This window comes from Zosterops lateralis (genome assembly GCF_965231275.1).
Source record: "Zosterops lateralis genome assembly, chromosome: 14".
NCBI lineage: Eukaryota > Metazoa > Chordata > Aves > Passeriformes > Zosteropidae > Zosterops > Zosterops lateralis.
In genome coordinates, this window is record NC_139774.1 from 3,208,847 (window position 1) to 3,225,569 (window position 16,723).

Consider the following 16,723-nt stretch of genomic DNA (forward strand, 5'->3'; position numbering starts at 1 on the left):
GGCCTATTTAAGTGTGCACAGAACAGAACACAGGTCTGAGAGCCTCAACTTGCCTTTACTTTAGAAAGTCTGTCCTGAGAACCAGAAGCTGGTTGAAATTACTGCAAAGACCCAGACACACAAAGACAACCCTACAGGGACAAAGCAAATCCTCAGAAGAAGGGAAAATAGAAGAAATGAGTGACCATGGAATGCTGGCTGGGAGAAGGTTGTGTGAGAGGCTCTGGAGTTTTTCTCAGTGAGGCTCAGTGGCACAGGGAATTGAGAGGATTGAGATGGACTGTTCTTCACTGTTCCATTAGTTCTTATGTGGGGAACCACATCAAATAGCCTTTCTTTGAAAGCCATTCATGGATTGATGAAAATTTCTTCCAGCTCAGCACCCTCAGCCCTTCCCTACAATACTCCTGGAGCTGTGATCCTGAGTGCCTGAGCTGGGGAACTGTGAGAAGGGAAGGCCCGAGACATGAGGAAGGGCTGGGGAGTGAGGAATAGGTTGTTTCTAGCCTAAGAGGGCACAGGAAGATTTGCACAGCTGCCTCTGGGCATGAAGAACAAGAAATGTCCAGCTGCAGCACAGAATCATAGACCCTTCACCAGCTCTGCTGCCCTTCCCTGGACTCCCTTGAGCACCTCAGGGTCTTTCTTGGGGGTCAGATCAGCTGGATGCAGAGCATCTGCCAGCACCCCACCAACAACAGGAGTTTCAGTCAATGATCAATTCAAAAGTGTTCAGCAGACACATCAGAGATGATGATATTCCACAGGAGAGCACTGGAGACCTGACCCCACGCACAGAAGAGGGAGCTGCAGCTGAACAGGCAGGGGCTGCTCAGCCCAGAGGATCCTGTGGATCCTAGATGTCCTGTTAACCCTGGTACCCATCACACCACCTGAATAAAGCAAACAGGAACCAGCCCAGCATGGACAACCCAGGGCTGGTGCTGGGTCAGGGCTCCCAAACAGCCACCAGTGCTCAGCTGCTGACAGTGACCCCTGGTCAGAGCAGGGCTGCAGGGAGCAGCCAGCACTCAATGCCTGATTATTTTCTCTCATTTCCTATGCAAGTCTCTCATCATCATGTCATCCCACAGTGACCCACAGCTGCAGAGATCTACGATGCTGTGCGTGCACTGGCATCCTGCACCGGGGAGTGCAGCTGTTGGATTTTATACTCCAGCCTTCCTAGGTGCAGCATAAAACACAAAATACAGCCAGCCCCTGTCTCAACAGAGCGTGCAGCCTTCTGCAGAAACACCAAACATGCTTCACCTTCATGCAAGGTTTTAATAGATAGAGTATCTCTTGTCTATTTAATAAGAAACTGTCTCTGCATGGATTCAATCAAGTAAAACAGTTATCTGCATGCCTGGGAGTTTGAAATGGCTCCAGGTTACACTTTATTCCCTTATTTAAAGTTTCAAAAGGCAGGTTACTCCAGTGTAACAAAGACTTGCTGTGTCATATTTGCACAAAGGCCATATTCATACAACCACTGCATGGTCTGGGTGGGAAGGGACCTTGAAGACCATCTTGTTACAACCCCCCTGCCATGGGCAGGGACACCTTCCACTATCCCAGGTCACTCCAAGCCCTGTGCAACCTGGCCTTGGACACTTCCAGGGATGGGGCAGCCACAGCTTCTCTGGGCACCCTGTGCCAGGGCCTCCCCAGCCTCACAGGAAAGAATTTCTTCCTCATATTTATTCTAAACCCTCTCTTTCTCAGTGGGAAGGCATTTCTCCTTGACCAGTCACTCCAGACTCTTGTAAATGTCTTTCCGTCTTTCTTGCAGGCTCCCTTTGGGGACTAGAAGCCACAATGAGGTCACCCCAAAGCTTCTCCTCTCCAGGCTGAACAATCCCAGCTCTCCCAGCCTTTCCTCCCAGCAGAGCTGCTCCATTCCTCTGCTCATCCTGTTGCCTCCTCTGGCCTGGCTCCTGCAGCTCCAGCTCCTCCCTATGCTTGGACCCCAGAGCTTGGGCATTGGCTTTTGTCTGTGCTGGGAATTCTTGATAAAATCAGGCTTGGGTTTGGCCATGGAAACAGCACCCTGGCCTGAAAGAGGGCTAATGCACCTTCTACCATGTCCTGAAGATAATTGGCTTAAAATTCATGGAGAACAAAGCAGAGTGCCCTGATGGGGTCAGAGATCTGCCCAAAGTCACATTGCTACAGCCCTTGTCAGCCAGAATGTTTCATCCTGCACTGCACACCTGATGGCCTCTGGGAGACAGGGAATAACCACAGCAGGGAGAGCTGGAGGAGCCAGGTGTGATGGCCACAAGTCAGCAAGGAGACATTGAGAATTAGAATTCTCAAGGGCAGCCAGGGCCACCTGGCAGAGGTGGCAAATTTGGTCCATGTCCTACAGAGGTGTTTGCTGTGGCCTGTGCTCCCCAGGGACATGGGGTGGGCAGTGTGGCCAGGCCTCAAAGGAACTGCCCCACACCCTCCAAGCTCCCTTTTGCCTCCTGACCACGGGCACAGCCACCAGGCAGCCCAGCCCAGTCCTGGGAGCAGCTGCAGCTCTGGAGTTCTGTGCCCAGGGGTGGGAAGTGGTGGATCCACAGCTGGAAGTGGAGCATTCCTGTCCTGTGGGAGGTTGAACAGCAAACCCCAGGCTGGGAACAAACCCCAGCAGAGGCCACTGTGCTGTGCAGCAGCAGCTGCCATGCCCCCATTGCACAGGCTGTTCTCTGAAGAGTCTCTTCAAAGCTGACGCAGGCCCTGAGGCTCCCTTGGCTGGCTGACACTCATGCATGAGTCACTGAAAATTACTTTTTTCAGAGCCCACAGGCTCGAGGGCAGGGAAGAGTTATGGTGACCCAACCACCTAAAACCCTGTCCTGGAGCCGCTGCTCAGTCTGTGGATGACTGAATGAAGAGCCCTGAGCTTACAACAGGAGCAAGAACTCAAACACAACACTGCCTCTCAGGTTTATTCCATTCTTCCCCCTCTGTTCCAGACCTTTGCTGTCTCCAGCTCAAGCAGCAAAGTTGTCATGCAACTTTGATATTTGCTGTAGAAATAAACCCAGCAGCACCAAGCTGGCTGTGTGTGCTGCCCCACTGCCTGTGTGTTCCTCTCGCAGGAGCACTTTAAGGGATGCTCACAGCATCCAACTGCCTGCACGTTCAAAGAAAGGGAAGTTATGATGTTAGCACTGCTGTGACCTTCAGAGAAAGGGACTAATTATTCCCAAGCAGGCAGCTTAGTGCTGGGCAGCTGCTAATGAACATTGATAGGGAATGAAACGCATCCAGATGCAAATTGCAGCACTGCCTTAGGAGGTTTATGAAGGAGATGATCCTGTGCTGGCTGCAGCTCTGTGGTTTTGCTGTGGATGAACCTTCAAGATTTCTGTCCACCTCAATGCCCCTTTTTTTCCACTCTGCCCACCTCCTCCCGAGCTGATTACAAACCGAGTGACCATGGCTATTGCCAGGAGCAGAGCTGTGTGCTGGGGGCTCCAGTTTCCAGTTTCCAGTTTCCCAGGATCCAGGTGTTGTTCTCCAGGGAGGCCTTGGCAGGGCAGAGGCTGAATCACCACCTGCAGCACCAGCAGCAGCAACTGCCTTTTGTTTTGGAATGCAAAGTAATGGAACTGCAGAGTGGAGCCAGGCAAACTGGTACGCTGCTCCCTAGGAGGACATAGCTGTCCAAAGTTATCCCAGGCTTTTCTGGTTGGGCCACCAGGAGCCCTTGGGAATAGTGACAGAAGTGCAGCGAAGTAAGGAAGAGCATAATCCTGGGGAGAGGTAATGCTGTGGGAAGCAGAAAGGTGGGACAGAGCAGCTGGAAGCAGCCTCTGAGCACGTCAGGTGGCAAAAGCAGCACTTGCTGGTTCCCACACAGTCAAACTGCATCCCTAAAAGCCGTGTGTGCTTCGCAGGGAAAGCTGTGCTGAGGGCTGTGATTGCAATCACCTCTGGCAAGACCCTTCCCAGGCACGGGAGGGGTGATAATGGCTTGTCTGTCGTCAGCACCCTGGAGGAGCCCGGGTCGCCCTGGCAGGCTGTCATCAGCACACACTCCGTGCCTGCTGCTCGGCTGCCTCTCCAATTCCACCTTGCACAAGAAAAAGCAAACACAAAGAGGAGGTTGCAAAAAAACTCAAGCGCCCTGAAGACAGGAAGTGTCAAAATGCAGGCTGCCCGCTCAGCCTGGCTTTGGCAGGGCTCACAATGCCAGCAGGAAAGGAACAAGTCTTACGTTTTATGAGGGGAAACATGCCTTGCTCTGTGTTGAAGAAGTTCAGGCTGTGGAAGGTTGTTTGATGTTTTGCTTCCCCAGTGTCTCCTGTGGGTGTCCTGGCCCTGCTCAGGGCAAGCTCCTAATGCTGTCATGGTGATGGAAGTGTTTGTCCCTTCTGGGCTGGGCTCTGGCAGGTGTGATTCTGATTTCTGGCTTCTTGAGACAAAAAAATCAGCATCAGCAGGTGTGCAGTGAAGATCTCAGCCTGCACTGTCCCTGCCTGGCAAGGTAGGCTGGTCTCTGGTGCTGCACTGAGGCTCCTTCTCAGCATGAGCACTGACAGCTCTGCTTGGACCACACCTTTGCCTCTGCTCTCCCAGTGCCTTTCCCAGAGGAGAGGGGTGCAGGGGACTGCAGACAGCCCTGCCTCAAGCAGCCATTCCTGCAAACCTGCTCAGCCTGTCAGGAATGTGCAATTCCAGCGAAGGCCAAGCTCCTACCAGCCCCATTCCCTCTCATCTTGGATGGACACAGCTGAGTGCAGAGGGCACCAGGATTTTGTCAGAGCTCATTTCAGGGGTCACCTACCTTTCCCAAAGCACCCTGCTTTCACCTCATGTCATCCATGATCTCACAGCTTGCTGTTCACTCAGGATTTTCCTGTGGGCAATGGTGTGAGAGGGCAGACATCTCCTACACACCTCATTCCATCGCTGCTCTGGGATCTGAACCCCCCTCAGCCACCCCCCATCAGAACTGTGCTCCAGAGCCTTTCCCATCTCCATTTCCTTCCCTGGACATGATCCAACACCTCCATGTGTGTCCTACAGTGAGGGGCCCAGAACTGAACCCAGTACATGATTCCAGTGCATCCTGGAACAAATTTGATATTTTTAGGCATAAGTTAGAGTATCAGGAATACTGCTGATCAAACATGCACAGAAAATAGCAAAGGACATCCCTGGGCACACTGAGGGACACAGTTGGGTAAAGCAGGCTGGCATGTAGGACTGGACACTCAGAACATCCATCAGGCAGGTTCAGCTCTGAGCTGTTGGACTCAGCTGCAAAGTTAGAGCATCCCAATGGGATCTTCCACTTACAGACAGGGAATTGGAAAAGGACTTTGAGCAGTCATCTGCTCCAGCTCAAAACAGGGCTAATTTAAAGACTAAATCAGGTTGCTTGGAGCCTTATTTTTCTTATAGGCTGTAAATAAACTGGACAATTCCAAAGACAATGCAGACACAATATCTTCTTGTCAAGAACATTAACTAAGTGTTGGTGTTTTTCAGGGAGCAAGAGCTTCAAGTTTCCTGGTCATTTTTGTTTATATGAACTCTAGGTGAGCAGTGACAGAAAAATTGGCTGAATTGTACCTGGCAGGACTTCTAAGAAATACTCAGTTTCGTGAGAAAATTCATCTTCTTGATGAAATGGGACTGCTGGCTGATGTGGTGATCTTGGATGAGGAATCAGAAGGCATGGTTTCTCAAATCACAGGCTCAGAGGTGGAGACATCCCATGAACTGACTGAATGAGATCCGGGGGGCGTCCTTCAGCAGCACAGAAACGTGTCCACCCTGAAGAACCTGGGTATGCCTGGAATTACCAGAGATGCCAAACCTAGTAAAACTGAGCTTAGACAGGCTCCACTGAGACATTAGGGTGAAGTTTTTCTTGCTGCAGGAGAGAGTTCAGCCCAAACAAGCAGTGCAGTTGGAAAAGACAGATACCAAGGAAGTTGTAAAGATCAGCTCTTTATTAGACTCAGTGCTAGAATTCCCACACAGCTTCTGGCTGGAAAACCACAGGAAAAGTGTCCCAGTTTAAACAAAGCCAGGCTGTGTCCAGAACACTTTGTGTCCAGTAGAAATGCATGTTCCTGTCACATCACCTGGGCCTGGGCTCACTGTAAGCCCTACATCTGCAGCCAGCCTGACTTGGGCAAAGTGGACTAAATTAAGAAGACAAGAAGTCTTCTTGTTGACTTGAGATGGCATCAACCCTCATTTCTGTTTCTTTACATATTTGCCTTATTATTTAATGGACCACTCTTAGGGATGGTAGGTCTAGATGTTAAAAATGCTGCTCATCCAATGCATCTCCTTCATTAGCAAATGCCTCGGAGCCTGCCCTGAAGAAATCCCATTTCAGTGGAGAGGTGGCTGCCCTGGCCCTTCCCCCTGACCACAGCCTCTCCCTAGGATGGCTTTACCAAGGAACAAAGACAACAACCATGGCAAACCTTTCCTGCTTGCAGGGTTGTGGCTCTGGAGCTGGGACACTCGTGTGTGACTGTGGGTGGCTGCACAGCTGCAGCACAAGCAAAGTGTCCTGAGAGGAGGCAGTGGAGAAGACTGCAGTGCTTGCATTGTGATACAGAAGAAGTGTTAGAGCTAATCCATTGCCATCTGTCTTTATTTTACTAACCCGTTCAGTTGGACGCCACAGAAGTGCATTCACAGCAGATGAGCTGGGAGAGCCGTGGCATGGCAGCTCTTGGATTACTGGCATGAAAAGAATCCTTTTGTTCACGAGCCAGGAAGATTAGCTGCTGCCACGTCTGTGTCTGGTTTGTAGGACAAGAAAGAGAAGATGCAGCTCTCTTGCTGCCTTGGCCACTGCTTTGTGGCATCCCAGCTCCAGCTCTTTTCTCACCTCCCTCTTGCTTTATCCTTCCTCTGCTCCTTCCTTCCTGCTCTCTCCTCATCTTGAGCTTTCTCTGTCTTTTCCATCTGCTTCTCTCCTCTCTTGGCATCTCCTCCGCTTCTGCTTGAGTGCACACAATATCCCTTCTCCTCTTCCCCGAGTTCAGGCGGGCAACAGAAAAGTTCAGAGCAGCACAAGCTCCTCTCCACCGAGGTGCTTTACCTGCAGCCCCTGCTGCGAGAAAAATTGGCTCGCACCACCTGATCCCAGGCAATTTTGCTCACAGCGGGCGCTGGGGATAAAGCGCTTTCAGCGAAAGCGGCCGCGCCGCTCCCAATAGCGGGGCCGGCGGTGGCACCCGGGCCGGGGGCTGCTCCGGGGGCTGCCCTGGGACAGCGGGGCCGGGCGGTGCCTGGGCTGCTCCAGCACAGCCCGTGGGCAGGCTCTGCCCAGCCCCGCGGAGCAGCCTGACCCATTTAGCAGCTCCCCGACGGCTCCGGGCGCGCCGTGACCCGCGGCCGGCCGGAGAAGCGCTTCTCTCAGCAGACGCCAAAGCTTCCGTGTCCTTTCATTCCGAGAGTGCCACGCTGGAAGGAGATGCCCTTCAGATGCCCTCTCCGCCGTACCTGCAGGCTCTCTGCAGAGCACAAGGAAAACCCGGTGCTCCCTGGGCTCGGGGTAGGGGCACAGCCCCAGCTCCGGGGCGGGAATGCAGGATTGTACAGCAGCCTCCTGCTCGCCAGGCTGGAGGCTCCATGGGGATGAGCCTGCCCCCACCATGCACACCCAGGCTGTGCCAGTGCGGGGCCCAGCAGGACCTGCAGAGATCAGAGCTGCCTCCTGCTGATCCTCCCCTGGAAGAGGATGAAGCACGGAGGTGAGGCAGGGAAGTGTTCCTCCATCTCCCCCTCCCAGGTATGGAGCTGGGCAGGCAGCACCAGCTGCCACTGCACTGCCCTTCCCCGGCCTCCAAGAGCACTGGCATCGTGTGCAGGGCAGATCGACCTTGGGGCTGCATTCCCAGAGAGATGCTGGTGAACAGGACCCTCCCCCACAAGCTACTGGGGAAATGCAGCCTCGGACAAGCCAGGATGGCTGGAGACACTCCCAACCTGCTCAGTGGTGTGCAAGAGCTTCAGACATGCTTTTGTAACATCCTTAACTCTGCTCTGCACACTGCAGTTACCAGGATCTGTGCCACACAGCCAGCATTCCCAAATACATCCCGCTGCTGCAAATCCAGTGACTTCAGTGTGGGGCTAAAAGGGGTAAAGAGGTGTTTCATTGCTTTAGGTGTTGCCAGTTCCTCCCTAACAGAGGTGAAAACTCACCCAAGTAAAAAAATTCCCCAGAAATAGGTCTGCAGTAGTGCCTGAAGCGGGTGCAGTGGATGAGAGTGATGGTGTGCCTCCAGGAGCCAAGCTGCTCCCTGTCCCCCCAGAGATTCAGTCCTCCTCCAGAATCCTTCACAGCTACCTCTGACTTTCAATCCACATTCGTGAAAAAACTTCATAATCTCCCTGACTAGGGAAGGTTTTGGGTCATACACAGATGGATGGAAGGAAATTAATTTTCTGCTTGGGCACTGAATCGTCCTAGGAGAAGACCTTCATCTCACACTGCAGCTCGCTGGTCCATGCCAGCCTGTTGAATTTCCTCAGTGTGACACCACGGGGGGCTGCTTGGGCCCTTCGCAATCAAATAAGAGTCAGAGACACATAAAAGATGAGCAATGAGAATTCCTGCCCCCCTTGCAGGGTGAACCTCCATTCTCCCATTGACAAAAACACAGCCTGAATTTGACCCCCGTGATTTTCAGAGCTGGACAGTAATTTGGGGGTGCCCAGTGTCTCCAAAATTCTGCACATTCATCACCATGGGGGTCTCCATCAATATCAAGAGGTGTCCAGGATCCCATGCTGGTCAAGTGGTTTAGGGTGTCACCAGCCAGGCACCTGCAGTCACCAAGGGTTTGTAGACTAAAACTCCACGAGGCCTCCACTGCTGCTTTGTGCCATCTCCTGAGGGCTGAGAGGGAATCTCATGCCCTTGTACATCTCATCCCTGCATTGGCTCAGCAGCTGGACACTCATGGTACTCACAATCCTAAACTTCCCCACAGTGGGATCCTCTGCAGCCAGACAAGACCATGGCATCTGCAGCTTTCCACTTCAAAACATCCATGTGCACAGACCTTTGTAAATGGTGGTGGCCTTCCCAATCCCCACGTTGCTCCCTTTGCCTTGGAAGCAGCATGGCTGCAGCATTTGGGTCTGATCCTCCTCCCTCCTCTCTGCCCTGCCAGGGGTTGAGTCCCCCTGTGCAGTCAGGGCTGGATGGATGATCCAGTGCCAGGAGAGTGGGGAGCTGGGTGAGGGGCACGGCTGGCAGGGGTGCCCATACTGCCACAGCCCTCCAGCAGTGCAGGGCTGCCTGGAGCTGGATCTCACGTGCCCAGGGAGGCGGGATGTGCCGGGTCATCGCTCCCAGCACTGGCCGGGGCTGGGGAGAGCCCTGCCAGCACCCCTCCATCAGATGGGAGCTGAAGGGCTGCCTGGCTCTCCGTGACTCAGCAATAATGCTTTGGGTAGTTAACATTTCATTATCATTTTTAAAGGCTAAGTGGCTTTTACCACCTGAGAAGTATATTAATGGCCCCAGTAAAACACTCCCCTGAGTGCCCTAATGCTTCTGTTATATCGATTCATTTCCCCCTCCCCCCTTTCCTTCTTTCTTTTTTAAAACATTTTTTCTCTCTCCCTGCATGTATTCCCCCATTATGAAAAATACACACTCATTTATACGGTGCAGACAGGGGGAATAATGCCATTCTCCACCTAATAACACTGCTGAATCCTCCCTTCCTCACTTGCTTATTACTCCCCACAGCAGAGAGACAAGAGGCAGATGGCAGCAAATTCCTTCCCTGCCCCCGCAGATGATCAGCTTATTCCCTGGGTTCCCTAGGTTATTCCCAAGGGGATTTCATGGGGTTTGGAGGTGGTTCCTTCAGCCTCTGGAAACCTCTCCCTTGGATTGTGTTGTTCCTGTGTCTTGTCTCCTCACTTCAGGGAAGGCATTGAGAGGCTGGAGCATGTCCATGGAAGAGAACAGAGCTGAGGAAGGGTAGAGAGCACAAGGAGCAGCTGAGGGAGCTGGGAAAGGGGCTCAGCCTGGAGAAAAGGAGGCTCAGAGGGGACCTTCTCACTCTCCACAACTCCCTGACAGGAGGGGCAGCCAGGGGGGTCGGGCTCTGCTCCCAGGGAACAGGGACAGGAGGAGAGGGAACAGCCTTGAGCTGCACCAAGGAAGGTTCAGGTGGGGCATCAGGAAGCATTTCCTCACTGTAGGGGTGGTCAGGCATTGTAAGAAGCTGCCCAGAGAGCCAGTGGAATCACCATCCCTGGAAGCGTTCAAGAAATGACTTCCAAAAAGAAGAACTTGGAAGAGATCTCCAACATCATGAAGTCCAACTTTTGACTGACCAACATCCTGTGAACCTGCCCAGAGCACTGAGTGCCACATCCCTGAACACCTCCAGGGATGGGAACTCCACCACTGTCCTGGGCAGCCCCTTCCAATGCCTGGACACCCTTCCAGTGAAGGGTAAAATTCTTCCTGATGTCCAACCTGAACCTTTCCTGGTGAACTTTGAGGCTGTGTCCTCTTGAAGAAGACAAATGCAGACCCCAAATTCCTGGATGCCACCTGCTGTGCAGACCAGGCAGGAGCCTCCTAACCCAGATTTGGTTGCTGCTGAAGCTGTGTCCCACACTGAAGGACTTGCTTTGTCACCAGTGGCACACTGGTACCATGTGAGTTCCTCTGAGTGGCCAAGAAGGCCAAGGGCACCTGGCCTCTACCAGAAATAGTGTGTCCAGCAGGACCAGGGCAGTGATTGTCCACCTGTGCTGAGCACTGCTGAGGTCTTTGCCAACCTAAATACTTCTCCGATTACATAGAGTAATTTCCAAAAAGTGATTCTCCTGTCCCCTCCACCCCTTTCATCAAAAAGCCATTTCTGGTAAGTAAAATGCCAGTTTCAAAAGAAGGAAAGCAGGGAGCATCCCTGGCAGTGACAGACCTCAGGCTGGCCCAGGCACTGACCAAGTTCTGCCAGTGAAGGTCAGCTGCTGAAAGATGCTCAGCAGTGTTCCACACCCCCACAAGACTCCCATGGAATCAAACTCTCCTGTGATGCTGTGAACTCTGGGGTCTCAGCTCAAGGCAGCTGCACCCACTGTGCTGATGTGCGTCCTCCCATCCCTGATTTTGACCAGGAGCTGCAGGAGGAAGGTGAAGCACCCTTTGGTCAAGGCTGAGGCAATTTAGCAGCAGTGGCACCAAAGCTCAGCGTGTCACAGAACACAGCAGTGGTGTCATTATATCCAGTCACAAAATGTAATTTGTCACAATCAGCAGGGATGGACCTTGGGATGTTTAAACCCTTCTTTCTGGACTAGGGCAGCAGCCAACAAGGCAGATTGCAGCATGACTTACCCCAAAATGCCACCCCAGCTCAGCTGGGGAAATGGCAGCTCTGGGATTTCTTCTTCCTTGCGAGTTTCTTGCTGTGTTTCTGTTCTCAAACTTTTACCTAAACATTGGCAGTCCATTTCCATCCACATTAAGTTACCTGCTTGGCTGTGAAGCACCAAGATCCCACTGCCTACCCACAGATGCTCCGGTCCTTGTATCCTCAGCCTTTCCCCATCTCTAAATCTGGGGAAACACACTCCTCCCAGAATTTATTTCTCCACAGGCAAAGCCTCTATTCTTTGCTGCTTTTCTAAATGACCCTTCCCTATCTCGTCATGATTCCCTATCTAAACTTATATGGGACAGGCGACTTCTCCTCATTGTCTCTAACATGTTTGTTGATATAAAACAGATTTCTTATCTCTGATGAAATACACCTCCCCTTTTCTCATCCTTTTTTAATTTTTTTGCTATTTTCAGGCCAGTATTTCAGGTGAGCTACAGAAATTATTTGAGCAGTTTCTTGTCTCAGTCCTTTTCACCTCCAGGAGTTCAAAGTCAGCCTCCTGCACTGCCCAGCCCTCAGGGAGGGAGGCTGCAGGCATCCTGAAGAGCCACTGAACCTTGCTCCAGCCCAGAGGGACTCAGCCCTCCCCTCCTCTCCTCCAGAGCCTGACATCCTTTGCATATATATCCTGACCTCGGGCTCTCTGCATGCCAGGCAGGGGTGTGCTCCCCTGTGACTCTCCCAAGCTCTGGAGGGAAGAGCAGGGACAGTTTGTGGGGAAGAGGCAGAGCAGCAGCAAAGAGAGAGGGAGGAGGGTGTCACCACGGCGAGCAGTGACTTTATCCGCTGTGTGGTCCGAGCCGCCCCCGGAGCGGGAGCTGGCACCTCCCTGGCACGGCCACTGCCCCCAGTTCATCCCGGAGGTTTGGGAAGCCAACCCCACACACACATCAGCGGTGGCACAAGCAGCAGGGGCCTGTCATTCCCAAGAGTTGGGCTGAGCCTCCAGGAGTTCACCACGCCAGCGATTCCCGGACTCTTCCCGGCCTCCCCAGCCCCTCTCTCCACCTTGCCCGCCCCGCACTGGCACCCCAAAGCTTTCCCCCTTCTCTCCCCTGTGTGTCCCCCCTTTCGCACCCTTCCTGCTCCTTCCATGCCCTGGGGCTGGCTGGCACCCTGCCGGGGCGGAGGGACACGGCTGCGGGCTGGATCTGCTGAGATGAGGAAGCTGCCTGAGCTGATGCCCAAGTCTGCAGACTGTCACATTCAGAGCTGCTCTCCTGGAAGTGAGAAAATTTGGTCCCGATAGTAACACTTGGATCGCTGCTTTGCACAGATGTAACTCCTTTCTCCAGCTTCTGTTTTAATACGCGCGTTCCTGCCTATTCCTGGAGATGCAATTCAGCACCGGATGGAGGGAGCAGCCCAAGGCACCGAGTCAGCTTGACTCCGCCCCCAAGGGGCTTCCCATTGTTCTCCCAAAAAGTTGGCCAGATCTGGAGATCTCCCACCCCAGGGGGCCATGCCTGGCTCGCAGCATATCCCACTCAGAAAAACCCACCCAGCCCTCAACCTCCATTTCCTGCCTTTCCTGGGACTGGGAGGTTTGGGCACTGAGAGCTCCACACCACGCCCTTGTTTTCTTCCACCTGTGCCAGGTGTGCTGGAGGGAAAGGGCCGAGGCGATGCCCTTCAACAGCAGAGCCATGTGTTGTCCTGGCAGCCCCGGCCGGAGCGGGATGGGCGGGACCGGGATGGCGCTGCAGCTGCAGCAGGAGCTGCCTGGCTTTGGGGCTTTTCGATTCACAGCCCTAATGCAACATTAATGGGCTTTGCTGGCGCTGAATATTTATAAACCCAGGAGCAAGTTTCTGCCCATCCACCGAGAAACTGGGGGTTGCAGGGCAGAGAGCAGCTCTCGGCCCCTGGCTGGCCGCGGTGGCCTGGCCAGGGCCCTGCCCACACTGCAGCAGTGGGACCTGTCCCTTCGACCCACTTGGGAAGGGCAAGATGAGGACAGGGAGGACCCAGAGTTGAGCTGTCTGCAACACCTTTCCCTCCCCTTTCAATCTTACATCTCCGCCTAAATTCGTAGAAAACCACAGCAGCCCACACAAGCCAACCTCCCTCCGCTCTGCTGTCATCCCTCCCAACGTCCCCGTGCTGCCATAGCCCTTCCCAAAGCCTGAATCTCCCAACCGGCGTCTCCTGTCCCCATCGTCCACTCCCCTCAGCGTCCCCTCCTCTCCCCACTTCCCTGGCCAGGCACCTCCCTTCCCCAAACCCTGCTCTCCTCAGCTCTCCTTGTCTCAATTTGGACAATTTCCCAGGACTCCTTCCCACCTTTCTGCACGTCCCACATCCTGGAGATGTCACCGGGTCCTGGTGGTTCCATGGCCCTTCCCTCCTCCTGCCGTGTCCCTGTGGCAGCCGAGCCACACAAACCTCTGGTGCAGGCGGGTGGCACTGTCACACCAGAGGAGTGTCCCCACCAGGGCAGAGAGGGGACCCTGAGGAGACCCTGCCCCAGCCCCCTAGAGCTCCATTCCACACAGCAGCCCGCAGTGACTGCTCCAGATAAACCTTTTTCAGAAGTAAAAGCACATGGGAAAAAATGTAATTTTTCCCCCCCTTTTTTAACCAGTTTCAAAGGGATGCTCTGGTTTTTTGTTTGTCTCTTGGAATCTTTTGTGTGGAGACAGATTGAGAAATCGCCCTGCTATGGCTATCTGGCCAGCCAGAGGGAGATGCCAGCCTTCAGGGGACATCACTTTTGGAGTGTGGGGACCTTCTGTCCCACCCAGCCTCCTTGGACCACTCTCCCCAGGGCAGGACAGGTGGAGAGCCCTCCTTGGGGGTGAAGGGAGAGCCCAGGAAGGCTCTCACCCACCTGGGGTGATGTTGCAGTGAGGAGCAAGGGTGGGCTCTGCTCCACCTCACCTCACCTTGCACTGGGCACAGCAGCTGAGGGGGTTTCGGGGGCGGTCCTGGGGGCCAGGGACATCCCCCCTCCCCATCCCCGTCCCCATCACCCGGGGAGTGCCCGATGGCCCGGGCCACCTCTCGCCTCTCCTGTTTGAGCCGTCAGCTGCAGCAATAAAAGCACCTCCCCTTCCCAGCGCTACATTAAAAGAGCCGGACCTAAAATTAATTTAGCCCTGCTCTTTGTTGTGGACAATACAGAGAGGATATTGTGTGTGGGGAGAGAAAGGCTTTTTGTTTGGGTGAGGAGACAGCGGCGGTCTGTTCTTGCGGACATCTGAAAACAAGGCTGGGAAGAGCGGCCCTTTAAGTTCGGCTGAAGCAAAAACACAGAGCCCCATCTCACAATTAAACACAGTATCAAACCGAGAAAGGATCAATTGAGCCTAAAACAGAAAGCTCCCCATGTGACAGATTCCAGAAAGTACGTGATACACCATGCCCAGGGCTAGTACATGCCTGCTGTGTTTCCCAGTACATGATTAATTTGACTCAGGGCAGGAGGCTGCAGGCAAGGGATCTGCAGCACACACTGAAAAGTTTTAACACTTTGAAGACTGGAGGCGCGGCTGAGCGCCGGAGACAAAGGCAGAGGCGGAGGCGGGCGGTGGGAGCACCGGCTGGATGGACCCACGGACAAGCGGGGACTCGATTTTCAGCCCGTCGTGGCCAGCTCGGGGTGTGCTCCCCGCTGGAGGCCAGCACCAGCATCCCCCAGCCAGCGTCCCGCCTCCATCCCGCGGGGGCTGCTCCCCACGGCCACGCTCCCAGGGAGGATTTGGGGTTGGGGGTCCACAGGGCAGTCCCTGAGCTGCAGTTTCATCCCTCGGGTGTGTGACAGGGATCGCCGGGGGGTGTTTGTTTCCCTTTCCCGGTCTTATAGGTGACCTTGGAGATGCGCAGATTAGAAACAATTAATATATTAATGGCTTAATTGCTGGAGAGTGCAGATGAAGCCAGCGGGCACTTTCCCCGGGAGGCAAGGGGTGGCGCTGCGACACCAGCAGAGCAGCCTGTCCTGGCGGGGTGCGGGCTGGGGACACTGGGGTGACAACCCCAAAGCTGCCCCTCCCCGCCCTCCACTGGCTGGCCACGGGGGGACACCCTTTTCTAGGGCAGGATACGATCTTGGCCAAGGGGTGCAGGCTGAGGATACAAGGGTGGCAGCCCCAGAGTTGGATGCCCCCTGTCCCCACTGCTCAGCTACTGGGGACACAGCCCTTCCAACAGCAGGGTGTCACCCTGGCTGAGGAGTGCACACTGGGGACATGGGGGTGGCATCCCCAGAGCTGGGTCCTTTGTCTCCTCCTGCCCACCCATGGGGGACACAGCACTCCCTCGGGCAGAGCTCAGTGCCCTAGCTGAGGTCTGTGCCACCAGCCCTGCACTCCTCACTGTCCTGGTGGTCCCTGCTGCCAGCCCCCAGGCTGCCATCCCGGGGGCAATGTGGGGCCCATGGAGGAGGCCACAGCCATGGGCCTGGGGTGGCTGGTGTGCAGCAGCAGGGCTGGCACCACTGGGCTCAGACTGTGCAAACCACCCCTGAAAACAAGCAGAGCCCAGGCTGTGACAGCACTCTCTGGGATGGCTGGTCACAGGAGCTCACAGCTCTGCTTCTTGCTGCCAGCCTCTTTTCCCAGGCCTGGGAATGGTTTTTGCTTGGGAGTGACACTCCCCAGCCTCAGCCCCAGCTCTGGACCCTGCCCAGTGCCACAGAGGTGCTGCAGCCCGTCACCTGGAGCCCCAGTTTTGGGGTGGAGGAGCCCTGAGACCACAGAACACACCTCACCCAGAGCTGCTCTGTTCCCTGCTACACTGAGCCTTAAACCAGCACGACTTTTCCAAAAATATCTTTGTCAACAGGGCAATCCAGGCTGTCTCGTGAAGGAAGCAGACCCACAAGCTACCAGGGAATGAGCTACACAGAGGTTTGGCACCATCCTCTTTTCAAGCAGCTCTCTCATGTTAAAGCATGAGCTGTCCCCACACGGGATGCGGGGTGGGACGGAGCCCGAGAGCAGCAGGGTCAGCCCATCCTGGGCTCTGCTCCCCCCATAAAATGCAGCCACTCCTGCCTGCCTCACAGAGGGGCTCCGTTCATTATCCGCTGCAAAGTGCTCCGAGATCCTCGGATCAAAGGTGCCGTCACAGCGTCGAGCCTGATTATTATTGATTATCCGTTCCACGCCAGGTCCCAAACGAAGGCAGCGAGCCCTGAACGCAGAGGGGCTGAGGGAGGGCCCAGCAATCGACTGGCGATTTTTACTGCGGATGACCCGAGCCAGGGAGCAATTTCTGTTCATCCATCAAGGAAGATCCAGGCGTGAGCAAACAGTCAGGTCATGGGCATTCATTTTATTATTAAATCCTAGAGGGGCCGCGGCTCGTGCAGCTGGATGTAAGTG